Below are 21,782 nucleotides of genomic sequence, written 5' to 3'. Positions count from 1 at the left end.
TCCGGGCGGCCGGGGCGCGGCCGGGGCGCGGGTCGCTGATGGCACCAGCGGCGGGGGTCAGACCCTGCCCGGCACCGCGGGACCGCCGCGGCTGCTCCTTTAAGAGGGGGCCGGGCTAGCGGTGACCCCGCGCGATGTCCGCCCCTTCCTGGTTGCCATGGAGACCGCTTGCCGGCGTCCCAAAATGGCGGCGGCGGGGCTGCCGCTTTCTTCACCGCCCGGAAGGGAAGGAAGACAGACTGGCGGCCTGAAACGACAGCGGCTTTAGCGAGGGCTTGCCCTTGGGGAAGGAGCGTCTCCATGCCTAGGCAGGACGGGGGGCCCCGTAAACCAGGAAGCGGCCCTGGAGGCGCCACCAGTAAGTGCCGCTGGCCTGGCCTCCCGAGGGCTGGGTTGCGTGAGGGCTGGCTGCTAAAAAGGGTATTTCCAGGCATGAGTGAAGACGAGGAGCCCCAGTATGTGGGAGATTCCTTCTGCCTGGACTTTCCCGAGCCTGTGGGATGCGGCTCTGGGTGAGGAACCAGAGGAAAGGAGGAAATAAAAATCTATCAAAATGGTGAGTTAGTAGCCTTGCAAAGTAGTGTATGCACATCGTGATTTTGTACCCTTAAAACAGACGTAAGTACTCTCAGAAATGCCTCACAAATAAATGTGGTGCTACATTTAACGCAAATAAACAACAAATCCTTAAGTACTCCTTCTAAGAAAATGTAAGTTTAGCTGCACTTTCAGGGTGATCAGACTTAAGGCAGGGGAGTAAGCAATAAACTTTTCTGAGAAAGTTTTTTAAATGTCTCAGTGGAACCAAAAAAAACCCCAACATATTTTTAAACTAGGAGGAAGTTTTCAGTTTTTTTTCATAAAGTAAACAAAAATAATGGGCATATGTACTTTCGGGGAAGAACTACTGCACAGTAACTGGGAAATACGTGCTTTTCAGTAGCTGAACTCTTGTAGTGGGCCTGTCCCACTGACCCCATAGGAATCCTATGAGTGCTCTGCTTGTCTGTGGAATGTGATTGAGTGCTGTAGGGTCTTTGCTATTCATTTTTGCACTCAGATAATAAAAATAAGATGGTTCTTCTTATTATTACTGTTGTCAGGTTTTTGGTTCTCGTATCTGTTTCCTGTCACACACTTCAGGTATCTATTCTTGGGTGGGTTTTCAGCTGCCCAAATATATCCTGAAAACAAACCAAAGTCAGTTAACATAAACCATGCAAAAAAGCTTCATAGCTGTCAGTGTAAGTAAGTTCAAATTTTCCTGCAAATGTTCATTGTACAAACCATTACCAGGAAGTTGGTGTCATTGAAAAATAATTGGTTTGAATTATTTAAAAAATTCAGCTTTGATTTTATGGCAACAAGATCATTTGAGTATTGTGCAGTGAATGTATGTATTTGAATATATCACTATATTTTCTGAAGCTAATGATTCCAGAAAAACTTCGTCATTCACTCAAATTTTAAATTCAGTACTCCTCAAAAGACCTTCACATAAGCAGTGTCTCCAGGTTTAACTTCTGTACATGTAAAACTTCTAGATGCTAGTTAACCTTTCTACAGGCTGTGGAATCTCCTGAGAGAAGACCTGTGTCAGAAATAGCAATTGAAGGTATGTGCATCACTGATGTTCCAAGTTGTGTCTCATGTAAAATATATTTAGCCATCCTGTGTTAGCATGGAGGAGGCCTTGTTGTTGGTTCATGTTCCCCGTGTGCTATTTTGCAGTCTCCTAATAAATAACAGTCTTTGCTTGAAAGGCCTCAGTCTAAGCCTCCAACTAGGTACATGGTTACATGAATGCTGAAACCTGCTACTTTGAATAGTCCCATTCTTGGAAGTGAGTGGTTTCAGAACTGTCTGTTGTTTTTCTTTAAAAGAAAAAGGGGAGTTTGTGGCTGCATGGTGGATTTGTATGTAAGCTCCCATAATTCTGGCAAGTGTTGCCCTTCTTTGAATGGTCTACTTGGGCTTTACGTGAGCAGTAAATTCATCTCTTTCAGGATGAAGTTATCAATTTACTGGGCATGTCTTATAAAGCTCCAAGGCTTGTGGACCTGTGGTCATGGCCAGGATTTCCAGATATCAGTTAACTATAAAGTCAAACTGTCACAGAACCAGAAATCCTGTACAAATACAGAAGGTCTTAAGAATGTGTTAGGGCAAGAAACCTAATTGCATAAATGAGCATTTACAGAATACAGTTCATCCAGCTGGATTGTATGGAAGGAGAGATATTCCGAGCCATCAGTGAAATGATGTAGTAGCTATTTTAAGTCAGCAATCATAATTTTACAAATGCACAGAAACGATTCCACGTTTCCCCTGTGTGGGCACCTGCCAGTTCCACTGCAGAAATGTAAGACTGAAAGAGACAACTTCAGGTCATCCAGTCCCAGTGCCTACTGTTTCATCCAACCACATAATAGATCCTCATAGGAGAAATGGGATTTATGTGTTTCAAAGGTAGTGACACTTTTTTCCTCTGCTACTTCACACAGAACAACTGCTCCAGATCATCACTTCTCTGATGGTTAGAAGTGCAGTTATGCAGATTAACTTACATGCATTTTGTTTGGATATCTTGTGTGTAGGTAGCAATGCTGTATATGTGTATGTATATATATGATATATTGTATGCATTTAATAAATATGTGCTCTGGATAGGGCTTGTTTTGTTTTTTCAGTCTCCACTTGTGAAACAGACTCTCTGCTTCTTGGTCACTCTCATATCTTTTCACTGCATCTCTTCCCATTAGTACTTTTATTCTTAATAATAATAAGCCTAAGAAGTTCCATGTGCAAAAGCATTGTTACTTCCCCATGTCTTCTGGAAAGTCCTGGGTGATTTAAATTTTAGGATTGTATTTAACTTTCTCTACCAAAATCATATTAATGACTCTTTATCATCCTTCAATTAGTTATTATTCCAATTTCTCCTGTCAACTTTTGATTTATAACTTTTTGGTTTATGGCAGAAATTATTTCCAAATGATGAATTTCCCACTTGTACTTCTCAAATTTTATTTTATTAATTTGTTTTCTTTTTCCTGTCCAGGACTGTTCTGAGTTGTTATGAAGAAGAAATTGGTGTACTTGTCAGGGTAAACATAAATAAAAAATTATTCTTGGCCATAAAATGTGTACTAGGGATCCTGCTAGTATTCATGGGAATGGTGAATAGTTTTTGTTTTGAGTGCATGTAGTGTTACATAGGATGGGAGTCTTTTTGTTCAAAATTGACATGAGGGATGGCAAATTGTTTCACATGTGCCTTTCCATTACCTTTCATTGTAAATGTTTTTCAATCTTGAAATGCCAAATTAATATTTGATATGCCAGTTATAATTTGGCAAGGTTTATCACAAACAACAATAGATTTTATGTGTTTGTACAAAGCAAGCAATTAATCCTATGGCTTTCAACATTAAATATAAGATGGCTTGAGAGAGCCACACAAATAACCAACATTTCTTATAAATTGTGTAATAGATGATAAATACAGGTTTTGAAAAGTGCAAGAGAGGAATCCAGATGGTGGGGTAGTGTAGGAAAGATCGGTCGCTCATTTTGGTCAAAAAAGGAATATAGACACACATCCCCCACCCCCCAAAAAAAGTCTGGTGCTTAATCTGCTTATAGGGCGGGCTGATAACTGGAATGATGAAGCTGGTAACAAAAGAAATGTAATGGGAAAATGATCCGCTCAATATGTAATTAATACTAGCATCTGTCACCATTTAATGAATGCTACACTAATCAGAAGATTTTGTCACGTTAGTAAAATGTTCAGCTACTTACCCTCAAAAGACCAGCCTGGTACGTTCGCAAGGCTGCCATTGTTCTGTGCAGTATTCTACATAAGATCTGCTCCTGTAACAGCCAGGATAACTGAACTCTCTCAAATATGGAACTGCAGAATTGTGTGTTTGGGCAGAGGTCAGCATCTGGGTTCTCTATAACAAATATACATAGGACATGTAGATGAGCAAACAGTGTAAGTAACTGGGCAAACAGTCCTGATGAATGTTCTTGTTCTTTACCCCTCATTGCTCCTATTGTTTAGTGTTCGCCTCTACATCTTCAATCAGTTTCTGATTAAATCAATACATTCTGAGCACAGCAAATTATTTTGGATAATGGCTACTACAGTATTTGCTTAAAAGGTCCTATAATTAGTTGTTTCATTTTAGAAATAAAGGTTTTTTCTGGCTTTTTTAGTTGTGAGCAAAGATTATGAACCTACAGCACTTAAATCTTTAAGAACATTTTTTTTAAAGTCCTTTTTCAATAAATAACCCAGTTCTGTGACTGATCTCTGTAAGTCCTACACTACAAAAATGCAAACAAACAAAAAACCACCACCACATCAACAACATAACCCAAAAAAATTTTTTTTAAATTAAGAAAAAAAAATAACACCAAAAAAATCCCCACACCAAAACAAAAAACCCCACCAAATTATCATTTTCCATTTTAGGAGACATTAATAAATGATCGTTGTAGTGGTTGTGGGCTGGCTGATTTTCAGTTGTGAGTACCTTCATGCTTTATTAAACCTGCGAGGATACCTCGTCCATTTGGGAAAAAGGTACTATAAAGTTAACTGCTATGTCTTGGGCTTGTTTTTAAGTCTTTATGATAACATTTGATATGTAACCTATTTGATTGACAGCAGATGCCATTTGAAGTGCTTAAACCAGATGGATGGAGGGGGGGAGGAATTAACAGATGTTCTAATAGGCATTGAGCTGAAATTAATTTCATGTTACACAAAACAATTTTTTGAAAGATAAGTCTTATTTTAAGTAAAGATTTGTGGGAGATGAACCTTTTTCAAAATTCTACTCCTTTTTTTGCATTTGAAACATGAACGATGCCAGTTATTACCTACCTGGACCAATTCTATTCAAGTCTCTTCTTTGACTTTTCAAACAGAGATTTGTGTTCTTAACAAACAAAAAGAGCATAGAAATTTCTCAAGAGGGAGTTTAAAAAAATTATATTTTTATTATGAGCTATTTGTATGGAGGACTTCAACTGCATAGAACTAGGAACTTCTTGTTGATGTTTTAAATTAGAAATATTTCAAGTATAGCTTGATGAGACCAGGAGAAGGCAGCCATTTTGTACCAGCTCAGGAAATGCTCTGCTATGCTGAAAAGGTATATTTCCAAAAGAATCAAACATTTTCATGGTAATGGTATTACACAGTATTAAGCAGTAATTATCAGGAGAATGTTTGTTAAGCCTAAAATACATAGGGAAATCTCCTTTGCATTTTTGCTGTCTCTAATTCAGACATCAAAGTAAACAGTAGAACTGCTGCTTGGAAAATGGAGACAGTTTCTCTGGGGAAATAATGCTGCACTGGAAAAACATGAATATTGTTGTCAGGTGTCTGTCCAAAGCTAAAATAAGTTGATTTAGCAGTGCCGTGATGTGTTGTGGTTTGGATGCCTGATGGTACCTCTCACTTCTTCCATGATGTGCCACCTCTGAATGTATGCAGTGGCTAGATCTTATCCATAAGGTTTTGGGAAAGATTTGGGAATTCTTTGGTCATGCTGCAGTATTGAAGATGTAATACAGCAGAAGAACTGACATAGGAAAATTTGGACTTTTAACAACTGAAATGCAATTTGTGATGTGTTGCACTGGCAATGCTGGAATTTCAGGGCTTTCCTTATTAGTGGAGCAAGATTTCTCTAAAGAAGGCATCACATACAGCAATGTAAATGGTGGGTTTTTACCTTCCCAGAAGACTCATTTCTCTTTTTTGGAAGGTGGTTGTTTTGGCTTTTTTTTCCCCACAAACATTACCAAATGTTTAACCCTGTGAAACATTCATTTATTGATTTGAAATTAGATATATAACTGATATAGGATGATTATTACTTGTGAAGTTGAGTTCTTAGTTAACCCTATGATAATGCAGTGCTGTCATGTGGGTTTATAAAATTCTTTTTCAGTAGTGTTTGAGCTGTCATTTGAAGATGTGTTGGAATATTCTCATACCAGTTTTAATTAAGGTATGTTAAAGATGATGAAGTAATCTTAGTTAATTCACTATTACTCTGGTTTTACTATATCACTGGTAGCCTAGAGTGTATTGGGTTTTGTCTGCTTACAACTAGTCTTTAATATACAGATAGCAGGATCTCACAGAATTGCAATGTTTAAGCTCCAATTTTGAGTTTTATGCATGGTTTTAATATTTGTGGCTTTCTTTAGAAGTATCATACTTTATCTAGTTCTCCCTGATAAGGATGATTTTCAGGTCATGAAGGTATAATAGTTTCTCAAGGTAAGCAATCACGACTACTTTCTGCTTAATAATGTGAACATTTCTTGCTGTAACTAAGTGATGTTCACGTGTTCATTATTGCTGGTGTTTGTTCTTTAGAAACAAAGAAGACTGAGTTATATTTTTTGCTTGCCTTACTTAGGTAATAAATCCTTATCAATCTTGTTCTCTGTGTTGGGATACTTCAGGAGTAATTCTACTTTTGTGTTACCAAAGGTAAGTTTGTGTTCTTACCTGTTGTCTTGTTTTCTTTTTTCCGGCTTCAAGTTAGAAAAATAATTATTTCTTCTTTTCTTTTGCCTTTATTAACCAAGAGCAGTCTACATTATTTCATTTTCCATATACACAATAGCATTTATGATGAAGAGCTATCAGATATGTTTACTTGACTAGGCATACCATATATTTATACTTCTTTCATTTATCAAAAGTAATTAAATGCACTAAGCAAAGTGTTCAAGGGAAGGAAAAAGGCAAGAAGTGTAGAAGGCAAAGCGAGAAAAGGTTCAGAATTTTTATCTCAAAGTGAGATAGGCTATGAAAGTCTTATGTAAAGATGCACCAGTGAAACCTAAAAATTATTTTTAAATGAAGTTCCTGGTCTAAACTGCTCTATGGATTTTTATTGTAAAGATTTGCTTGATTTTGACTGGATATAAATCAGTTTGTGTTAAACTGAAATAAGCCTGAATTAAACCAAAGTAAAAGTGCCTGCAGCTTTTGGATGGGCTTCACTAAATTAGATTAAAATTGTGCACTGGGTACAACCAGTGTAAACATCATTTTTTGGCTGAAACCTGAATTACACAAATTGTCTGAAGAAGGGTGGGAACTAGAAGAATGAACACTAGTGCACAGTAAAATTATAAAAATCATTGCTGAAAAACTCAATACTGTAGAAGCAGAAGCCTGGGAGAGTGTCTGAAGCCAGAGTTCTAAATAACGAAATAGGATGATAATGAACAATAGAGTGAAAGGAATAACAGCAGATGGGGATTGCAGGCAAGAGAAGCTGCATAGCTGGAAAGCATCAAAAAATCAAGCAGATACTTGTGACAGAAAATGCAATATATGTTTTAGTATATGTACGCATCAAATTATCACGACAAATGATAATGATAGACTTCAGCTTTTGCTAAGTTGGTGCTGCAGCTGAGTTGTACAGTTGTTTCCTCCTATGCAGTTTACAATGAGACTGAAACCTACAGATAACAAATGTTAAGTTTCATATAAAACGAATAATTAAAATTGGACTGAAAAAATCCTAGTGTTCCTGTTTCCTAGAATTTGGTTCCTTGATTTGAGGTGGTATTAAAGCTGTAAATAGACAGCAAGGGAACTTTGAAAAACACACTGATAGTGTTAGTTTGTTCTTTAAAAATGTGATGAGATTTTAGCGGCCAGTGCAATAGATGTTTCTCAAAATTTAGAGTAGGAGATGTCAGTGCTAAGAGTGAGCTGCCCACTTAAGAATATAGGAAAACAGTTTTCAGCAGATATTAGATTAAACTGGTGGCAGATATATGCAAATCAGGAAGATAAGAAGTATCCAAGAAGAGAGCTGTGGGATGATTTAAGTAAGACTTCATCTGTAATAGAAGAGATTGCCAGTTATATGTACAGACCCTGCTAAAAGAGGTGCAGATTCCCTAAAAATTACTTTGCACTGTAACACTGCTGTACTTCAGGACATTTTATACAGATAGCAGGAGTCTGACTGCTCTGTTTTGTTGTTTGGGTTTTTTTACTCTAATAAAGAGGAAACAAACTCAAGCTCAAAAAAAAAAAAAAAAGGAAAAAAGAAAAGAAAAAAAGAAATTTAAAGCATAGACTTGACCTGAAATTCCAACAAGGAGTCCTTGAAACTGAATTAAGAAGGACAAAACCAAAAGAAATGGTTTTAAATTAAAACTGTCAGTGTCTTACCCATCTAGAAAGGAATGTTATGTCTTGCACTTAGCTTGCATCCTTTGTTCTGTTAAGTAGTGGAATAATCTCTTTGTGGCAGTCTGATCTAGGTCTGCCTGTTTAATCACATTAATAAATGGCAAGTATCATGCTCATAATTGAAGACTCTGATCCTCTAGAGTAATATTTTATTCCCTCTGATAGTTTTGCTTTCCCTTCAGCACATCCCCTCCCTTCTGCATTGTCTCTCACTCTTGTATTGTTTCTCTGATCTGTGTGCACAAGTCTGTATAAAGGTAGACCTTAGCTTCCAAAGCACCTGTGCTGTAAGCAGCTATGATAAACTGCTTTACCTACTTTTTTTCTTACTTTCTTCACTTTTTATTTGTTCTCTCTCCCACCCACAAGCTCTGGGAAAACCAAGGAAGAAAGATACTAAAATAGGAATAAACCAGGTATGTAACTGAGAGAAGGGGAGGAGACCATGGCAAGACAACAGATTTTGTGCTCAAATATAACTACTGCATTCCCCAAAGGAAAAGACAATTATTATTTCCAAGCTTTTTTATTATATCTTCCTCCTGTATTTTACTAAAATGTTCTTCAGATGCTGTCAGTGGGAGCCTTTAGTAGTCATGCACACACACAGGCAAAGCTTATCCCTTGGCTTAAGTGGGTTGATGTTTCTGAGTGTGAGTGAAGTGATGGAAAAATTATCAGCTTCATAGTTGCTACATGTGAAATTTTGGAACTGAGACACTTCTCTTTTTCTTCATGAGCTTGAAATATTTGTTAAAAGCACTGCACGAAACAGTTTGCCTTTACACCAGGAAGTTATCTTTTTTCTGTGTGTCATTGTCTTTACCTCTGTACTCTGCTCCAGTCACTGATGTATTTTTATTTGCTAACTAAATTGTTTTAGCTTTTCTTGCTATTAATAGTAATACTTTTTTTTCTCCAAAACCAAAGCAGACATAGGGAAGGGAAGTATGTGGGTTTGCATGATGACTAACATGGTCCTGAGAAGAATATGTACAAACTTTCAAGTACACACTGTTGTCCAGAATTTCAACCCAATGATGTGTATGAGTTTTTCTTGTAGAATAGTTCCTTTAGCACAGCTGGGCATTACACTTTAGATTCTTTGGCATATATGAAATGGACATCTCTTTAAAAAGACTGAAAAATGGACAATGTCTAGTAAATGCCAAAGAGACCTATTTTTTCTTCTCATGAGTGCACATCAGAAGACTGTAGAGATGTAATCCTATCAGTGTAGACAAAATAGTAATTTGTATAATTTCCTATACTATAGCAAATGCAGATGTTAGCATTTTGTATCAGTTGTCAAATGAAGCAGGGACCTTGTAAGCCCTACCTTAAATTTGAGAAGAAAGTTAATAAATTGCCAAAAGAACAAAAAGCATCCGATTTCACAGACATAACAGGCAGCAGCTAGTACCTATTTGATTTCCTGTTGTTCATCCCTGAAATGTGGAATGGCACCAGTGCTTTAGTTTAATTTCAGTTTGGTGGACTCTTGCACTATTGCACCCAGATGTGTTTCATTTTTTTGTGTTTGCTCTGAAAAAGTTGTCCTTCAAAGACTTCTTAGAACCCTAAATATGTTAAGACTTAATTAACTGCTAACTCTTGATAGTCTGTTTTACTTTCTTTTTCAATGAAAGAGGTCAAACCCTGTCAGCAATTTTGAGCTACATACCACCACCAGCCCTGAAACCAGCGTGGTCCTCTTTTTCAGGCTGCATTTGCTGGTGTGCACATTCTTGCATATTAACCAAATCAGAACTCTCAAAATAGTCTGCTTTGTCCAGTCATATATTTTCGTTACAGAGTCTCACTGGTTTTGGAGGCAGGAAGGAAAAAATGATTCTTCACAAGATCTACAAGATCTACATTCTTGCTTTTAAGTTAATCACAATATGCCATTGTAGCCTCGCATGAAACAATTGCCCGTGTATGTTACCGTTCCACAGCAGCTTATCCCATAGGGATCAAAATAGCATTGGCTTGAGCTGGGTCAGTGTCCATGCCTAAGGATAGCCTCACTCCAGCTCTTTCTAAAGTTATGAAACATTTCATTTTAGTTCTTTTGTAAATACCTGTCCATTGCCAGTGCTAGCTGGTTCTATAGTTTAGACACAATACACGGTTACCTTTTCTTGGTGAAAATTATGTAAAATTTTAAGGTACCTGTTTTGCATTTTTAAAGTGACCTAGAAGCCTCAGCTTCATTCACTTGCAGAATGAGCATGGCTTTGTCTAAGCCTGAAGATTTCTGTTGTGCAACTCAAATTTTCCTTTGTTTCTTATGCAGTCAAAGCTGCAGTGTGGATTTAAATGCAACTGTATGAAAAACTTCACTATAAAGTAAAAAAATCCAGTACTATGGTATCAGCTTCTCAATTAGATGCAACTATGTTAGAGTCAGAGTAGAAAAAACTATGACAAGAGGGATGCCTTTTTGTAAATAAAATTGCATGTAAACTAACAGGGATTGGAAAGATGAAGGAAGCAGCTAAGATGGATTTTTTTACCAATTAATTTCAGAATTTAAAATATTTATCTAGTGAAAGCATTTGACTTAACATGTTGGAAGTTGAGCCTAGATTTACAAATTCTTAGGCAACAAATTAGCAGATACTGGCCTCAAGCAACCAATTAAGTGAAAGATGCTTAGTTATACAGATCATGATTTTAGAAGTATCTAATTTAATATATATTTGTCTCCTTTATTATATTTCAGTAATGCTGATATTTATTCTGCATTTATTTTGTAAAGATTTACGTGAGGGTGAAACGGGCAATTTCTTAACCAAAGTACATGGAAGTGAATTGTTTTAAAACCAATAGATTCATTTGAAATTGTAGTAAAAATGCAACAATAGTGTGCAAGAGAAAATAAGATAAAATGATAAAATGAGTCATAGAAGAATTTGAATATTCTAATTTTGAAATCAAAATTTTAAGGTCTCCTCCAATCTACAAAACCCAGCCATAAAGCCCAGGTTGTCTTTTTTAAAAAAAAAAAAACTGTGGAGAAGTAATATAGTATGGGATAAAATAGTCTGGGAGAAGGGATTTAGTAGAGATAAAGTCATTAGGACAACTGAAAATGTGACATTTTCTCAGTAGAAGGCACAATGGCTTCTTCACTGCACAGTGGAATGAGAGCTTGGATTGTAGTAACAAATCCAGTGCTGAAAACAAAGACTGGGGATTTAGGTCATTCACCTGGGACAGAGGAAAATGTTTTAATCTAGATCTCCTGAATCTCAATGTTCTTTTCTGGATTCTGGAGTCACCTTCCTTCTCCAATGAATGTTTAACTCTTTAAAGGAGAACAATTTAAGGGAAAAATTAACCTCCATATAGTCTGTAATCTGAGAAATTCTAGTTTGAGTTACTAGTTTTTAGCAAAGCAAAAAGCTGAATCTGAAGAAGTTTGAAATCCTAAAAATGTGTACTGGGGAAGGAAAAAGTTTCTCATATTTGCCTTTGTGCAGGGTTTCACAATTCACACCGTCTGTCTTCAACTTCCCCCAGAGGTTTCTTATTATACAATATGAGTCTGACGTGTGAGACTTGTCTTTACTTCTATAGCTTCTAAATTAGATTAAATTAAAGGAAGAATGAGACCCACATCCTTAAAAGCTGTCTCACCATATGACAAATTTCAAATATTATTTTCTCATACAATGTAAATAGTTCTATACTTCTGGTAATCTACAGTTCAGATTAATTTTGGCAATAGATATTTCCTAAATGGTTTATTTTTTGCTAATTTTCACATAAATATTTTAGTAGCTTTATTTGTTTAAAAAATCGCAATGACTTTTTACCTGAAGCCTTGTTTGGTTGCTGCTGTTTAGATTTGGGTTTGCTTTGGAATAAGCAATGTGGTGGTGAATTGCTTTACCGCTTGCACCTCCAAATAACATCAAGAATGGAATGTGTCCATGGTAACCAGGATGCACTCATAACACTTTCCATTCTTCATCTTTTAATCTATGCAAGTAGTATAGTATTATAAAATCTATGCAATATTTTTATTTGAAATAACCACATGCTAAAAAATTACCAAGGTAACTGCAATTTGTCCTGCATATTTGTACATAAAGAAGTTTTTTAATGGAATGGTGCTATTGGCAGTTTGTTTCACTGTAAATCAAAGAATAATGTTTCGAAAAATCCCAGTGGCGTTCAATAAAATTACTTTAATATTTTACTTTTTCTGTGCCTCTGCATGTTGGCATGTTCTTTCCATTTTGGCAGATAGTTCTATTGCAGTGTGCTTTGTGGTACAGCAATTAAGAGGAGGAGATATTATGGATATATGTATTTCTGTAGGTTTTTTTGAAATTACTATTAAAACACCTTGGAATTTATACAACAATAATTTGGAATTGTACAAAAATACTGCAAGAAAGTAAATTTTTATACCCAGATTAAAACTTCTGCTGTAATGGACAGGTGTATTTCATTTGCAGAGTATTGACTTATGTTCTGTTTTAAAGTTTGTTGGATTCTATAAAGATAAAAATCTTTTTCAAGAGTCTAAACACACATGCCCACTCTAGTGTTTGGAATAAATATGTTTTTGGACACTCAAATCTATTTAAACTTGCATTATAGATAAATTCACTCATACACACAAAATAATAAACGAAAAGTATATAGAATACTTACTGTGAAAAGTCTGTCTTGCTTACGGCAGTGCAGACTTTCAGTATCTGCTATCTGTATACACTTTGTTTTGTTGCACTGTATATCACAACTGAAAAGTATTGATTAATGTATTTTATAACAGATCCCAACACATTGTAATCTGTGGTGCAACACTGCTCTGCTTTTTTAAGAATTAGACTTCTAAAATTGTTTATAGTTAATTGCTTTATCACCTTATAGATTTAATCTGTAGAACATTGTTAGGTATTCAAGTTCAAAAGTTTAAAAGCAACAGTTATCAATTGTTTTTGGTAAGTGGTTTTGGGGGCAGGTACCTATTTTCTTTTTCAGTTACACTTGGCATTTTCATGCTGAGAAATGGGTTTGTTTGGGTTTTTTTTTAAAGAAATGTCACTTCCAACAGTAACATGAAAAGGCCAGGAGAAAACCTATTAACCAGGTTTCTTTTCTGCTTTAACAGTGGGGTTTTTCCCATATATACTGTATTCTTGTGGACCATGTTGAAGGGTATGCAAGCTGAGGAACATGTTAGAGATGTCTTTTCTTTCTCCACTTGGGTACCAGTTTTATTTTGACCTTATTCTCACCTCGTGTTTTCCACAAATAAGAATGGAAGTAGCCTTGTGCGCTGATTCTCCCTACACTGCTAGAGATAAAAAGAGCTTTTGGAAGTACAGTACAGCATTCACTGTCCTATTATCCCTGTGCTGGGCTGCAAACATTCTAGTTCTAAAGCCTTCCCAGGTAGTAACATCATCTGTGGAACAGACTGACAAGGGCTTTATAATCCCTTCTGCATTGAATCCCCATATTACCCCTCATATATGAAATGGTGTTATTTTAACAACATTGCAGAAATGTTAATTCCACTGTGATCAAATGTTTCAGTGGTATCATTTATTTTTCATGTATTTAATTCCAGACTGCAGTTTGGATGAGTATGGGCTTTTTTGCCTTCAAAGATGCAACTGTTTCACTGCAAAAGAATAAAGATTGTGTATTGTAAAATAAGATGAACTTATGTAACTGAGTAAGACTTTTTCCTTTTATTCACATAATAAGTTTGTTTTACAGAGTACTGTGGATATCTCTGAGCATTAATCAAAGCTATTTTATCAAAACTTCCCCAGTACTTGTCACTGGTGGCTGCACCTCGAGTACTATGTCCAGTTCTGGGCCCCTCAGTTCAGGAAGGACGTTGAGATGCTTGAACGCGTCTAAAAGAGCGCAACAAGGCTGGTGAACAGTTTGGAACACAAGCTCTATGAGGAACAGCTGAGGGAGCTGGGGTTGTTTAGCCTGGAGAAAAGAAGACTCAGAGGTGACCTTATCACTCTCTACAACTACCTGAAAGGTGGTTGTAGTCAGGTGGGGATTGGTCTATTTTTCCAGGCAACAACTGACAGAACAAGAGGACAGTCTTAAGCTGCGCCAAGGGAAATTTAGGTTGGATGTTAGGAAAAAGTTTTTTACTGAAAAAGTGATAAAGTTCTGGAATCGTCTGCCTGGGGAGGTGGTGGAGTCACCATCCCTGGATGTGTTAAAAAAAAGATTGGATGTGGCACTCAGTGCCATGGTTAGTGGAGATGGTGTTAGGGCATGGGTTGGACTCGGTGATCTTGAAGGTCTCTTCCAACCTGGTGATTCTGTGTGATTCTGTGTGTGATTTTATATGCATGCAACCAGATATATGATTTAGCAATTCTGATACCCCATATAATGGGGTTTATCAGAATTGGTTATCAAAATGGTTATCAAAATGATAAATTTTAACTGGCTGTATTTGACATTCAGATGAAGATGTTAGGCATTTATTCAAACTTATTTACTGTTGCTGTATATGAGATATCAACAGGATAAAAGAAAGGCTTGAACAATACAGAAATGATTGGTTGTAGGCCTGCCTTAGCAGATCATCTGCAATCTGAGCTTTAATTTGAAAGTTAGTGATTATACTGAATGTAACTCATTGGGAGTTGCAAATACTTAATGCTCAACTTTAAAATCTACATTTTAGCACTGAAATACCGGAGACGTTTAAAGTGAAATTTGATATTGAGAGATGCAAACCACTGTTGTCAGATCTAAGATTTGTAATAGTAACTGTGTTTTTCAGTCAGTATATATAAGTATTGACAGTTAACTTGAGGCTTGCTTTTAATTTTCCTTTTAGGCATGCCAGTAGAAAAAATAAAGATCTATGGAGTATGGTTTTTTATATGCACCTGTACGTGAGTGTGTTTATAAATGTTCACCTCACTAATACTCACATTCGTCAGTTTTATCACTCATGTCAGGAACCTACCTACAGGTAAGACACTGCAAAGTCCTCACTTTTCTCAATGAAATGGAAGGAAACAAATCAGATTAATATTAGTAACACTGGAATATATGGGGTTTTTTAACCTTGTCTGCAACAGCAAGTGAATTTTACTTCTGGCTTGGAGTGTGATCTTTACGAGCAACTTGTGTGAAGGAAGAAACATGATGATGATTTTCCTCTCCTGAAGGCCCAGCTGTGACAGCAACAAAAAGAAAGTCAATATTAAAAGCTGACATGCTGTTGAAGCACATGTGTAATGTTTTAAGAGAACTCAGGGAAAATTACTGATAGTGAGGGCCACTTATACTCCATCATTTCATAGCTATCTAGTTTACTATTCACGTTAATTTTTTTGTCTCAGTTGCATGCTTTGTAATGCAGATTTTCTTTTCTTTTTCTGTCTCTGAAAATGTGAGTTTCACATGTACATCTGGAGGGCTATTGCCAGAGTTTTCAGACAGTCTTAAGTGCTGAGCTTTGAACTGTCCTATTAGTTTTGATTTCTACAAAATGTTAAAATCGCAGTTTAACTTCTAAGCTGCCACTTTTGAATGCCTGAGCAGTTGGATGGGTATTTCTACTTAACCACATAATTTAATGCCTGATACATTGTGATCCTATGAATAAATGAAAAACAAAACCAGAATGTTTATAGTCTTGCCAGTTGAGATGTCTTTAAGTGCATGTTTATTTCTATGAACAATTTGCATGCAGGGGTTGTCAAAGCATTTTACACTTGTTGCAGGTACATTATGGGATGTTTATTGTGCCTTGAAGCCACTGGTAATGTAACTGGTCTGATCTTTTAGGAAAACTTTGTTTTGGGACTGTAGTAATATTTACACAACCCAAACCCTGAATCTGAGTAATATATTATTTATCTCATGGTACTTGATATTAATTTTCTTCTTTCACAGTTACAGGTAATTTTCAGGTGATGGAAAATTTCACTTAGGAATGAATTTCATTGTTTAAGACCAGAGAAATTTTAGAATCCCAGGAGGATAATTTTAATTACAAATATTGGGTGGCATAGAACAGAATAATCTAGCAATATTGATCTGCAATAACTTTCATGAAAGATGTGATTGCTTTGGCTAACATACTTTTTCCTATGAATTTATTAATATAAATTAATGTATTAATAATGAAAAATCCAAAAATACATGAGAGTAAACCTAAATATATGATAAATCCTAGCAACATTGATAGTTTCACTGTAAGACAATGACAGTGAAATTGCAATTTTAGCAACAAATATAGGCCAGAAAGCAACATTCTTCTGGCTAATAACTCATAATCCTCTGTGCCAGCACATTTGTTTCTACGGCCATGTTGTGAGCCACCCAGATTTGGATTCCCAATCTGATTTGACACAATCAACTGCTAATGCAACAGGTGATTGGGACTATACACGTGCAAAATTCCTTTAGGAGCAGATAGCCAGGAAAAGAAAGGCTGTGGGGACACCACTAAATTAACCTCAGAGATAGACTGGCCACTGAGAACATCTGAAATAATGATGCATTTTCGCAAGGTTCCATGGAACTATGTGTCCCAGGTAGTTACTGCTCTGCATCTTCTTATAATTTTGGTAATGGATTAATTTAAGGGGTGGTCATGTCACAAGATACAATGTCATGGTTCACAGAGGAAACAGTCTTCTGAAAATACTAAGCCTTAGACACCTCAATTCAGTAACTGCTGGGGATAGATGAGATGAGCTATGGTCTAGTCTGGAAATGGAGAACTTCATAACGGCACCTGCAGTCTCTTTTGTAGCTTGAGACCTGATAGTACAAAAACCCCTTGGATTGGTGAGATCTTGATTTTTTAAAATAAACTGCTTTTGTATTCTGATTGTGTACAGACATAAAAAAAATATTTACAGATGTGGCTTCATGTTTATCCTGTTTTTATTATGAACTTGAAAAGTGTCATTTTCAAATTAAGTTTTGTTTTTCTCATCAACAGCTTTGGTAGACATCATCTTATTGAATCATCATCTCATTTAATCATCATTTTATTTGAGTAAGTCGTCCAGGGAGGTGCTGGAATCACTGTCTCTGTAATGTTCAAGAGGTGTCTGGATGTGACAGTTGGACAATGATTTCAGGATGATTATGGTGGTGCTGGATTGATGGTTGGACTGGATAATCTTGAAGGTCTTTTCTGGCCTTGGTGATTCTGTGATTCCATGATTATTTACACCTAGGTGGAGGAGGTCTGCTTTCCCAAGAAGTATATGAATCTTGGGAAAGAGGTATGGTGGGAGGGGGCAGGGTACAATTATTTATCTCTTTTCAAGAATGAACTTGAGTGGATCTTCACTTAGAGCCTCAGATAGGACCAACACATTCTCTGTGCTTTGCTTATTAAAATCTAACACTTCCTACAGCACAATTGAGAGATTTTTAGCCCTGCTGAGTTCATGTGGCCTGCACTTCTATGTTTAGGTTTGTGTTTGTTCGGTTTGTGTTTCTGATTCCCTGTTATAACTTTTGCAACTGATCAATTTCAAGTCAACTTGGTAGAAATAATACCACCTCCTTAGGCTGCTGGGTAGGTCTGCAAGTGAGCCCTGTTCCATGGATGGAAAGGCTGCACATTCTGAGCTCAAGTGACTGGATATATGCACAAGCCATAGAAAAAGTTTCAATCAGCACTCACAGTCCATGACAAAACCAATCTTTAATTCCAGTTATTACTGTTTGTTTTGACTAGAAGGGGAATGAGTATGTCCTGAACTGACAGAAAATGGACTGCCTCTTGAACTTGGCTCAGAGTCTTTAAATATGCTGGGGTTTTGCTGTAGATGATCCTAATTTCTCCATTAGTTGAAGCAAAAAGTTGTACCACATTTTAATGCATGGCAAAATTGATAATCATTTTTTAAAAACTTGAGCTTTCAAAGAAGTAGTCTTCTATAATTTTTGTTGACCCCTTTTTTTAAATTTGTCTTATAAAAGTAGATTTGATATGTGAATAAGTGCTGGGGAGAAGGATTCTAGCTTTTTGGTTTTTATTCATTGCTTGTAGTGTAAGGTTTTCCTGCAGCATTTGATATTAATATGATGTCACAATGAAACATCTGTTTTACGTTACGTGGATGCAATGATTTAGCTAATTAAATTATTCTTAGCAAGCAGTTTTCTACTATTATTCTGTGTTTGTAGTAGGTTACAAATAATTCAGTAGGTTATAAATACGATCTGCCTGCTTTTTCTTGAAAAGTCTTACTGATGGTTCAGAGGTTTCCTATCCTATAGGAAGTATTGAAAGCCACAGTTACCATTCTTTTCTAAAATGTAGTCATTTCTTCCTCCTTCTAAAATTATCTCTAAAATTGAGGGGTTCCCCTCTATTTTTTATTAAAATTGTAAAATAAAATAAAGCTGTTTTCTTTTTAGAAAAATGCTGGCATAAATAGGAGTATTGCAAGTATAAATTACTATGTTTGTGAGTTGTATTGTCATACTGATATTATTTCTGTCCATAGTTCTTGCTGTTCCACACAGTCAGATGTTTTTACACCTCCTCACCTCCTGTTAAGAGCTTTGCTGCTCTTAAGTATTCATGTATGATTATTTTTCTATTAATTCTCCATAAATATATGTACATATATATGTACACTGGAAGAAGAGATATCTATATTCTGGAATAATATTCTAGTTATCTGTACTGATTTATTTGCTACCTGTGGGTTCAAATAAAAATCTTCTCACTAGATCCATGGTTTGCTGCTAAATGCCAGTAAAATGTTTTCCTGTCAAGTATTGGTATTTCCTGTCATTGTCTCCTGGTTTTCATTTCTAATATTTTATCTCTTTTCATGTGGTTGGGATTTTCAGAGAATTTTTTTATAAGGTGCCTGAACATTACTATTTTACTAAATTTATAGGAACTACCATACAGATGTAAACATCCATGTTTGTTTTGAGATGTTTTCTGTTCTTTTTGGGCAGTGAAATAACATATCATTAGTTTATTTTCATAATTTCATAAAGCCAAGAGGATAGAGCAAGGTTTTGTATTTGGTTTTGCAGTGATGGAAATTTAATTGATGATAGTGTCAAGCGAGAGAAGAGAGGTCTGCTTATATTTCAGGATGAGTGAACAATTAGTACAAGTCATCGAATGTTCTCCAGCACTCGCAGAATGAAAATTTCATTGAAAACTTAAATTAAATACTAAATATACTTTTAAATAGCCAAACCAGATCACACTATTATTTCCAGAAATAAATAATTTCAAGAAAAACTCAAATATTTGTGTGGTAGCCTGCTTGATCATTCAACATGAAATAGATGTACAATGCAAATATTATCTTCATCATTGCCAGGATGAGAAGATTTGGAACATTCTTACGTATCAGCTTGAATTAGATCAGCCCAAACATTTTTAGTTGACTGTGTAGATCATTTTGTACTTGCATAAGGAATTTGAGAGAAATTAACAGCTATATAGAACTGAGATGCTTGGAACGCAAAAAAGCAAAGGAGAACTGACAGCAAACTGATTCTGCAGTATGATGCAGCATGGAAAAGACCACTGCAGGACACTGGGCTGCCTATCCAAAGACATGAAGGAAGATAAGGTGGCAGCTTCCTCCCATATAGTTACCTTAGGAATACTTGGCGGGAAAAAAAAGATAAAAATCTTACCATCTTAACAGTAAAATCATGTAATTTCTGAAGCTCTTTCAAAGGTATTTACATAAGCTTGAGTTTTGTAATTTATCTTACAAAATACTTTGGAAGGAAAACTGCTGCATCAAAACAAGCCTGTAGTCAGTATAGTTTCAACTTCCATGAAAAATAAGGGAAAAAAAATCCTGTACAAATCTGGATGACTACATTCATTTTGTTAGATCTTAGGAAAGAACATGCAGCTTCAAAATGTACCACTGATTGTTCATTAAAAGTGTAGCAAATTGAATTCAGGATTCTGTTTTATAGTGAACCAGTAATTTTATTACAGCAATTTGGTAAAATAGATAAGTGATCTGAAGAAACAGTGTTCAACTCAGAAGGCCAAGTTCAAAGTTGGACACAGAAGCAGGAATAATCAACTGACTGCGAGATGGGCAGTAGCTCACTAGGTGGGTGACTTAAAAAAGGACAGTTTGGTGTTGTACTGGATCACAAAGGAATGAGTCAAAAAATGCCACATCCCTGAAGAAGGGAACTGCCTTCAATTTCATGTTGGTTTAACTGTACCTATGTATGATAAGAAGCAGAACCACAGGGACTCATGATGTCAGAGCCATCATTATTTTCCCCAAAGCATATGACTGAAGTACTTTTTTTAGTTGTTTTACTAACCTCCCTCTGAGTAAATAGCACAGTCTTTACATAAAAATCTCTATGTATGTGGAAAAGTGGATCCAAAAATTAGTCTGGACATTCATGTTAAATAATATTTCTCTAGAAAAGCATAAAAAAAGGAGCTGTTTTTTGTTGGTTTGTTTTGTGGCTTTTTTAAAGATGTACCCAAATAACTTGACATTACTGGAAAGAAATTTCAGGCTTCTACAAATCTGTTGTCTCTCGGATTTGGTTTCATTTTTTTCCCAGTTCAGATTGCTGTAGTGTTCGGTGCCAGAGTTCTGGAACATCCTCAATCTGTGCCGAGGTAACTGTGACTTCCTGGAATGGCTTCCTGTCCCATTGCTCCTGTACATCATTTCCTTTCTGGAGCTTGAAGATATTGCCAGGCTTTCTCAGGTTTCACACAGATTTGAAACAGTAAAAATTTAAAACCCCAAAAATTCAAATTGAAATTGTTAGCTTTGTTGTGCAGCCTGTTGGTTTTGATTCATCTCATTGGTTTAACATAATCATCAATCTGTCTGCTTTAGTTAAGACAACAAGTAAATAAGGATTGGTGGGTTTTTTGAGACAATAAATGTATCAAATTGAATGGGTGCAGTAAAAACCAGATCTTAGAAAGGCTGTGTTTATCCTGCAAGCTTTTGTTTTACAATAAACACAGTGATCCAGGTAATTCCATTGCAACCCATGGTGTTACGCACTACTTCCAGAATTAAGTACTGGAAATGTGAAACCTTTGCTTTGTGTTATGATTCATATTATTGTAGTGCCTAGAAACTTCACCCACAGACTGGGATCCCCTTATGCTGGACTCATTACCAGACAAAAGTCATTGCCATTCCTTACATTTTATGTCTTTGACAAAAGACATGAGCACAAGGAAAGATAGTTTTTTCAGTATTTTTTGTAGACTTTGCAGCAAGGAACTGTTAGAGGTGACTTTTGCTTGCTTGTTAGGAAGCTCTTCCCAGCTCTCTGGAAATTATGGGAAAGAGTATGAACATGTTGAATTGAAACTTTAAAGTGTGTATAACAGAAGTTGCCACTATTGGACAACTGGAGCTAAGGGTAACCTCTCCATGCCAAATGAGGGGTAAGGAATTGGAAGGATAGCCTGGAAGTTGCAGGAGAATGAGGGGCAATTTGTTGGTGCAAAAGAGAGAAGATGTATTGGAAAGGCCTTTTGGAGGTCAACTGT

At 36.2% G+C, this 21,782-nt stretch overlaps 1 long non-coding RNA gene across 1 annotated transcript; it reads left to right on the top strand.

The window, feature by feature from the left end:
- Nucleotides 1–17: 17 nt before the first annotated feature.
- Nucleotides 18–19,179, top strand: LOC109145551. Its single transcript, XR_005602649.1, has 4 exons — nucleotides 18–556; nucleotides 6,453–6,526; nucleotides 8,627–8,673; nucleotides 17,226–19,179. It is a non-coding gene; the product is annotated as an uncharacterized LOC109145551 (long non-coding RNA).
- The last annotated feature ends 2,603 nt before the right edge of the window (nucleotides 19,180–21,782 follow it).

Source organism: Corvus cornix, chromosome 9 (assembly GCF_000738735.6).
Source record: "Corvus cornix cornix isolate S_Up_H32 chromosome 9, ASM73873v5, whole genome shotgun sequence".
Taxonomy (NCBI): Eukaryota; Metazoa; Chordata; class Aves; order Passeriformes; family Corvidae; genus Corvus; species Corvus cornix.
The sequence above is the reverse complement of the archived record's forward strand: the minus strand, read 5'-3'. Positions and strand labels throughout refer to the sequence as shown.